Genomic DNA, 9,232 nt, shown 5'->3' with positions numbered 1-9,232 from the left:
ATAGATAGATAGATAGATAGATAGATAGATAGATAGATAGATAGATAGATATTATGGTGATCTGTGATCCTTGATTGTTGATGATAATATTGTGATTGTTTTGATTGATAATTGCGTGTATTCTGACTGCTGCACCTACTGCTTCCAAGTCTCTCTCCATCTCCTCAGGTCTCCCTATTCCCTGAGACACACCAATATTGAAATTAGGTCAATTAATAACCCTACGATGTCCTCCAAGTGTTCAAGTGAAAAGAGTCCATCAGTGTGGCAAACTTCATTGTTGTCTTATTTTAAAAAACTGCCTCAGCCACGCCAATCTTCAGCAAGTACCACCCTGGTGAGTCCATGCCATCAACATCGAGGCAAGACTCTCCACCAGCAAAAAGGTTATGACTCATTGAAGGTTCAGATGATGGTTAGAATTTTTTAGCAATGAAGTATTTTTAAAGTAAGACATGTGTACATTTTTTTTTTAGATATAATACTATTTCACATTTGGCAGACTACAGTGTAGTGTAAACGTAACTTTTATGCACATTGGGAAACCAAGAAATTCATGTGACTTGCTTTATTGAGATATTTGCTTCATTGCCCTGGTCTGAAACAGAACCCACAATGTATCTGAGGTATGCCTGCACATGAGTTGTCATTACATTTCATCACATGGCTTCAGGTCATCATTCTAGCCTGCTGAGATGATTTTGCATCTTGCCTGGGTCACCCCATATACTGACTTTGCCAGCCATGTGTCATCTGAAAATCTGGTAAGCATGCCTCCTATTCTATCCAAGCTACTAATAAAATTGTCGAACAGAAGAGGGCCAAGTACAGATCCCTGGGAAATGATGCTAGAGACCACCCTCCATACTGGCATTATCAAATTTCTTTTGAAAACTCCATTAATCAGTTTTTACCCCAAAGGGGCTGCTGTGCTTAGCATAGTACCAGGCATATAGTAGGTGCCTAATAAATGTTTTTTTTACTAATGATAAGAAAAAAGTCCTACACACTAAAATATTTATAGCAGCAATTTTTTTTAATAATGAAGAATCAGAAACAAAGTAGATAGATGCCCATCAACTGAAGAATAGCTAAATAAAATGTGGTACATAAATAGTAATGGGATATTATTGTGGTATAAAAAATGATGAATGTGATTAATTCAGAAAAGCATTGAAAAGATTTATATGAACAGAGTGATTTAAGAAGAGCCAAAGAAACCCACTTTCATAATATCTACAACAATGTAAATGGAAAGAACAACCACAAGAAAAAAATCAAAAGTAAATGTTGCCAAATTATAAGGAACAAGCATGACTCAAAAGTAAAGCTATGAGAAGACATTCCCACCCATCCTCTTGCAGAAGTGGGAGGTTCACAAGTGTTCTACATTGCACATATTTTTAGACTTTTTTCAATGTACATATTGACTAATTGTGTTAATTTTTTCCTTCTTTTTATTTTTGTCCTAAAATACTATTTGTCATATGGGATGGCTCTCTGAGAGTGGGAGGAGAGAAATGGGGAAACTGTGGTGATGTGAAAAAATAAATGCTACCAATAAAGATTTATTAAAAAAACTTTTTGAAACAGTTGTTCAATCTACAACTATGTTGTTCAAGCTACAAATTCACCTAACTGTGCTATTACACAGCTTACATTTTTCTAGCTTGACAAAAAGATCTCATGAGAGACTTATCAAATGTTTTACTGATATCAAGACATTCCATGTTGTTCCCCTTATATGCTTGTCTCGTAAGTCTATAAAAAAAAAGAAATTCTAGTAGATTAGAATGATTTATCTTTAGTAAACCTCAGTAAGGACTTTCTCTCCTGTCTATGGGATCATAAACCAAATAATACTTTGAACCCCTGAAGTAACACTACATCTATTCAGCTCACTCTAAAGGAAAATATTATTTGGTTTTTTTTAGATTGATGATGGGAATATCAAAAGTGAAAGACCTGTTCTCCAACGCCAGCTCTGCTATGTACATGACCTTAGGCAAATCACTTAACCTCCCCGAGCCTTAGTTTCCTCATCTGTAAAATGGAAGGCTTAATGTAGATTATTCAATCAATCAACAAGTATTAGTAAATGTTCCCTACTATACACTAGTCCCTTCTATGCCTAAGTATATTATTTTCTAGCCTTTTTTCCTTACTAATCCCCTTACAGAGAGCACTTTGATACTTTGGGAAGGACAAAGCCACCCAGTTGAGTCTGCCAGAGGTCTAGTGGTCAGAACTGATAGGCTTTGGGCCCTATCTTTGTCTAAGCTCTCAATGTAACACAGGTATCCTGGTTTGCCCCCTCCCTCTAACCTTAAGGCAAATTCCATCCTGTGCTCCTCTGCCTAACTTCTATAAATAAATATAAAATATACATATATACAAATATATATAGTATACATATAAAATATAAATAAATATAAAAATACATTTTATATTTGGAGGCATATTTGCTGTTAGTTGGCTATTTAATGATTTTTCCAATCATAAAATGCCTTATTTAGTATTCTGGAGCATATCCCTATATTACTTCTACCCCTGCTCATGAAATTTTTGACAAAGAAATCTGTCACTGGAATTCATTTTCTTTGTTCATAGAGATGTTATTGACAACCATATGAAAGTTCTTTGGAAAGTCTAAAGTAAAGATGTAAGATGGCATGATTATCATTACTCTCGATATAATTGGAACTTTCAGTTGACAGTCACCATATCTCCAACAGCAATAGGGAATTTAGGCTTAGATAATACAAAGAAAGAGAAGTCTGGAAGTCTTTGCAGAAATGTGCAGTCTTTGGGTACTGCACAAGACCCAGTTTGAAGGAGCCAACCTGAATAGCAAGAGGTTACAGAAGAGGTTGGATTGCATACTGCCATGGGAGGAGAAAGGGAGGGGAGAAAATTTGGAACTCAAAAACTTGTGGAACTGAATGTTGTAAACCAATGTAAATAAATTTTAAAATATGTGTATATTTTCATCTACATACATATATGTGTGTATGAGGTTGCAGAAGACACCACAACAAAGTCAGCAAGAGCAGTGAAGGAAAGCCTAATTAACTTCAACCCCAGTTCTCAAATCCACTGCCCTTTCTTACCCCAACCAAAATGATACAGCATGATCATGACAAGTTATCTCATCAGATCACGTGGGATCAGTTATTATCTCTATACAAGGATAGGACAGAGAAGCTAACCCTGTGATTTCTTTGGGATAGGAATTCCCAGATGAAGAAATCCTCCCCCTCTCTTCCAATGTAGGCCAGGTCCTTCTCTGCAACCTATAGTCTTAGAGGGCTGTCTATTGTTGTTGACACAAGTCTTTGAGATCCCATTTTATGTTTCCTTGACACAGATACTGGTGTGGTTTGCTAAAAAATAACTCTGCTGTAGGCAACTTTTTCCCAGCAGCTAGGTGGTACAAAGGATAGTGCACTGGTCCTGGAGTCAGGAAGACTCATCTTCAATGAGTTCCAAAAATCTAGCTCAGACACTCACTAGCTGTGTGACCCTGGACAAGTCACTTAACCCTATTTGCCTCAGTTTCCTCCTCTGTAAAAGGAGCTGGAAGTATTCAACACACAGCCTCCAGGCTGCCTTCAGTCCACAACATTCTCAAGTATGGCTGCAACTAGATTAAAATACAATTGGGAAATATTTAACAAAATAAATTTTAAAATACAGTAAAACATGGATAACATTAATATGTGATTTTCTAACTCAATATGTGGCCTTTAGTAGTGTCCTGCCTCTGACAGTTCCTGGTCATGTGACATGGGCAAGTGACATAAATTTTCTGGAATTTAAGTCAGATTATACTAGATGATCCATCAGGTCCCTTCCATTTCTAAATCAAGGATCCTGTGATTTTCTCACCTAGTCCATTACAATACGTAGCTTCTAATTGGTCTCCTTGCTTCCTGTCTTTGTCCTTGCCATCCATCTTCCACTCATGCTTGGAGAAGAAGACTTCTTCCAGTGGAATGGGCAGATGAGAACAATTTGTTCCAACAGCCATGAAGGCAGATGAAGCAGGCTGTGTGCATGTTCCTCTATGCTCTGTGCTTAAGCCAAAATGGTCTATTTGTGGTTCTGTAAATTTAACATTCCATCTCCTTCCCCCACAGCCTTCCCCCATGGAAATTTAGAAGTTTCATTCTTCATCTCTGCCCCATAGAATCTTTGACTTCCTCCTAGGCTCAGTTCTTGTGCCTCCCATGGGAATCCTTTCCCTTTCTCCCTAATTTGTTAGGGCTTTCTCCCTTTTCAAATGATCTTATATAGGGCACTTTTCAGCATCGACTCTGACTTATTTTAGTCAAAGAGAATGCTATGATTTCATTCTGGACTAGGAATGATTCACTTTCTATTTGTAGCAAATGCATAGTCTGTGATGGGAAGGCCACCTCACTGTTAGAGACATACTGGACTTTGATCAATCAATGGACATTTATTAAGCACCTACTACCAGGCACTATGCTAAGTGCTCAAGATACAAAAAGAGAGTTCCTGCCCCCAAGGAGCTCACAGTATAGCAGAGGAGAGAACATGCAAACAAATATATACAAACAAGCTATACACAGGATAAATCAGAAATAATTAACAGAGGGAAAGCACTACAATTAAAAGGGGTTAGTAAAGGTTTCCTGTAGAAGGTGGGACTTTAGTTGGAACTTAAACAAAACCAGGGAGATCAGTAGGCAGAGAAGATGAGGGAGAACATTCCATGCATGAGAGACTGTCAGAGAAAATGCCTAGAATTGAGAGCCAGGGAAGGAGGCATCACTGGGTATAATAGTTCTGTACAGGGGCTGGCGGGGGCGGGGAGGAGCGGGGAGCAGCTAAGTGGCCCAGTGGATAGAGCACTGGCTCTGGAGTCAGGAGGACCTGAGTTCAAATCTGACCTCACACACTTACTAGCTGTGTGACCCTGGACAAGTCACTTAACCCTAATTGCTCCTCTCCAAATCTTCTGCATTTATGCTCCTCCATATCAAGTCAAATTAAAAGAAAAATGAGACATTAATCCAAAGACCATGACCCAGAACACTTCACCTAGAATAATAATAACTAGCATTTATAGTGCCTACTATGTTGCAGCCACTGTTCTGCTAAGTGCTATACAAATATCTCATATTAAGAGAACCTAGGCTTGCATCCACGTCCTTCCACATACTACCTGCATGACCTCGGGAGAGACACTTAACTTCTCTAGGCCTCAGTTTCATCACATGTAAAGTAAGGGTCTGGACAAGATGACCTCTGAGGTCTCATCTGGCTCTAAATGTTTGACACAGCCTATAGGGCTAGAATAATGTAGTGGTAGAGAAATGGACTTGGAGCCAGGAAAACCTGAGTTCAAATCTAGCCTTAGACACTTACTACTGATGACCCTGGGTAAGTCACTGTGCCCTTACCACACTGTCTCTCATAGAATGGAGCTTCATTTTATTGATTTTTGGTTATGTCTGACTGTGCATGGGATTTTCTCAGTAAAGATACTGGAGTCAGGGGCAGCTAGGTGGTGCAGTGAATAGAGCACCAACCCTGGAGTCAGTAGGACCTGAATTCAAATCCAGCCTCAGACACTTAACACAAAAACTAGCCGTGTGACCTTGAGCAAGTCACTTAACCCCAATTGCCCTCAAAAAAAAAAAAGCAAAAAAAAAAGATACTGGAGTTATTTGCTATTTCCTTCTCTAGCTCATTTGACAGATGAGGAAACTGAGGCAAACAAGGTTAAGTGACTTGCCCAGTATCATACAGTTAGTAAGTGTCTGAGGTCAGATTTGAACTCAGGAACATGAGTCTTTCTGACTCCAGGCACAGCCCTCTATCCACTGTACCACCTAGCTGCCCACTTGGCACTCCTACCTGATGTTTAATCCCACAAGACTAGGGAAAGCTGCAACAGAAAGTACAAAGACAGACTCCATCTTGACCTTCAACCCTGCACCCACAAGCACACATTCAGAGAGGCCACGTATGACTAAGCTACAAAGGGCACATCAGGACATTAAACAGAAACATCCTACACATAGTTTAGCACTTAGAGAGTGTATAATTTCAGCGGTGTGAGTACTCCTTCCACCCACCCAGATCTCAACCCTTGTGTCACCTAGGAGACAGATAATCTTTGAGAGTTCCTGTGGTTAGAAAATGCATCCTCCTGCTGCCAAAGGACTGAGAAAATCCAATCTAATAAGCATTTAGTAAGTGCTTACTATGTGCAGGCAGGGGATATAATTAATAAAGACACTCCCTACTGTCAAGGAGCTTACAATCTAAAGGAAGAAACAAAATACAAAAGGAGGCAGGAAAGGGATGGGGGCGGGGAGGACAAGACTGGGGGTGTAGGGCATGGAGGCATCTTGTCCTGTGGAACCTGAAAACAGGCAGAGCAGCAGATGCAAAGTGGAGTGAATTAAGTTCCATTTCTGCCCTCTGTAAAGGAAGGCACTGGGAAGAGTTTGGTATTCTGCCCTCTCATCAGAGGAAGGCAGCTAGGTGACTGAGTGGGTATAGCACTGAACCTAGAGTCAGGAGGACCTGAGTTCAAAGGTGACCTCAGACACTTACTAGCTGTGTGACCCTGGGCAAGTCATTTAACCCTGTTTGCCTCAGTTTCCACATCTGTAAAATGAGTTGAAGAAGGAAATGGTCATCCATTCTATGCAGTCTAGTATCTTGCCAAGAGAACTCCAAATAAGGTAATGAAGAATGGAACATGCCTAATCTTGACTAAACAACAATCATAAAAGAGAAGAGGCTATGGGAGGTGATATCAGGTAAGGCTTGAGTTAGCCCCATGGTAGTATAGTATAGTTTAGAAGTGATGAGCTTATCCTGGGAGGCCTATATAAATGAAAGCAGGCAAAGTAGCAAATGCAAAATGGAGAAGCTTATCTTTTGACAAAAGATGAAAAGAGTGTTCGGCACCTCTGGAGAGAGGGTTTGCTGAACCCTCTTCAGGGCTGCTCATCTGCTTTTGGTGCCTACCTTCACCCAACTCTCACATGTGGCTCCAAGAAGCTGTGGCATGCACAGTGGCCACACCTTCTTGGCAGATGGGCTAAATCAGCTTAAGGGGAACCAGCAGGCTTCAAAACCATCAGTGAGTCAGACAGATGTCTGCCCCAAGCATGTGAAGTCTTCCCACAGTAGAATGGGGAGAGGAGAACAATTTGGTCCAATGGCCATGAAGACGGTTGAAGCATGTGCTTGGTAGTACTTACAGCTTGGTTAGACATTGAAGATGCCAAGGTCATCCACTGTATCCCAGGCTATCTACTGTCATCCTAGTTCTACTGAACTCCAGTGACTCTGGAAGAGGGAGACTGACAACTATGCAACATTGCATCACAAATCCAATTCATGCTCAAGTTAAGACATCACCAGTGACAGATTAGAAATACTCCTTACCTAAGGTCATATCCATGCACTCCAGAGTGAGGCATCGTGGTCGGATTTTTTGCCTGCCTATACCCTCCATTTTTTTTTGAGGCAATTGGGGTTAAGTGACTTGCCCAAGGTCACACAGCTAGTAAATGTTAAGTGTCTGAGGCCGGATTTGAACAGGTCCTCCTGACTCCAGGGCCAGTGCTCTATTCATTGTGCCACCTAGCCACCCCACCTCTCCATTTTTAAAAATAGGCTTTCTATTTGGTTATGGCAAAGATTAAAAGGCCACTTCCTTTGTAACAGTAGCTAGTAAAATTTATTCCCAAATAACTTGGTACAAAACAGATCTTTTTCAGAATTAAAAAGAACCCCCAACAACCCTTTACAGGAGTTTCAAATTCAGTTTTGAAACACAAAAGATACAAAATCTATCATCAATGGCAGAACCACAGTTATCACTTGGCCCTCCAATGAGAAGAATAAAGAATGAGATACCTGGGTCCTATTTCATACAAGAAATATGTTGGCTAGCTTGACTGCTATCCATCCTGGCATTATAAGCATGCAACTATGCATCTAGTTCTTCTGCCCAAAGCTATGGTTTCAAATTTCCTTCAGTTCCTCTGCCTTGTCCTCAATTGCCTCCCAACTGGTTCTCCACATGTCCATTCCCCTGCTACCCTCCATGCCACATTTCTTTATATTCCATACAGGTTTTCAAAATGCATCAATCTATGACATAACTAACTGAATATTTATTGGGGATGCCACTACACTATTCAAACCATCTGCTGCTCATTCAGAATGCACATCTGTTGTCCATAAGCCCTGGCCAGACCAATCATAATGCATGGTCTCTTTTTTCAGAGTTCCAAATTCAGCAAATATCCACACCTAATACTCCAAAATTCAGATTGGAGACCAACAATTTATCACATGTTTCTACACCAGGTCTGTTTCCAAAGCCACTACTGAACGGGTCATGTTACTCATTTAGAAGTTGGCTAAATATAGGGCAGCTCTATTTCTGCCTCTGTCCAGGCTCCTCCTCTAAGCCATTAGCCAGTCTATTCTGGATGAGCCCTCCAATTCAACCCACTCAATGGCCACCTCCCTCCCCCTACGTCCACTCCCTTGTGTCAGGTTGAGTTTGATAATATGGTCCAGAGATATGTCCTTCTTTTCAATGTAGCAAGAGACTTTATTGCACTTAAATACTTCAGTACTTTGTTGGATTGGGATTGCATCAGTGTGGTTGCTCCTTTCAATGCTATGGGTTTCAATGAACATACAACTTCTAATACTTTGCGACTCTTGTTCATTTCTTCTTATAAATCCTCCATCAGGGATCCAACTAACATGCTGAAAGCCATTTTCTGAGTCTTGGAATGTTTAATGGCTAGCAGGGCAGTACCTGAATTGATCATCCCTTCTTCTCCTGATATGAATCAATGAATAAAGCATTTGTTAAGTGCTTATTCTATACAAAGCCCTGTGCCTAGTCCTGGGGATATAAATATAAACAGAAAAACAAAACAGTCTCTGCTCTCAAGAAGCTTACATTCTAACAGGGGAAAGACAAAACATATGAAATGGTGTTCTTTGTTGACTTTGGGCACATGATGAAACCAACCCCATCAACTCTTTTTTTTCCCCTTCCTTCCTTCCTTCCTTCCTTTCTTTCTTTTTCTCTCTCTCTTTCTTTCTTCCTTCCTTCCCTTCTCTTTCTCCTTCTCCTTCTCCTTCTCCTTCTCCTTCTCCTTCTCCTTCTCCTTCTCCTTCTTCTTCTTCTTCTTCTTCTTCTTCTTCTTCTTCTTCT

Source organism: Petaurus breviceps, unplaced genomic scaffold, assembly GCF_028583685.1.
Source record: "Petaurus breviceps papuanus isolate PSGF00001 unplaced genomic scaffold, PetGlider_PUasm1.0 181, whole genome shotgun sequence".
In the NCBI taxonomy this organism is placed as follows: Eukaryota; Metazoa; Chordata; class Mammalia; order Diprotodontia; family Petauridae; genus Petaurus; species Petaurus breviceps.
Note: the sequence above shows the minus strand (reverse complement) of the source record.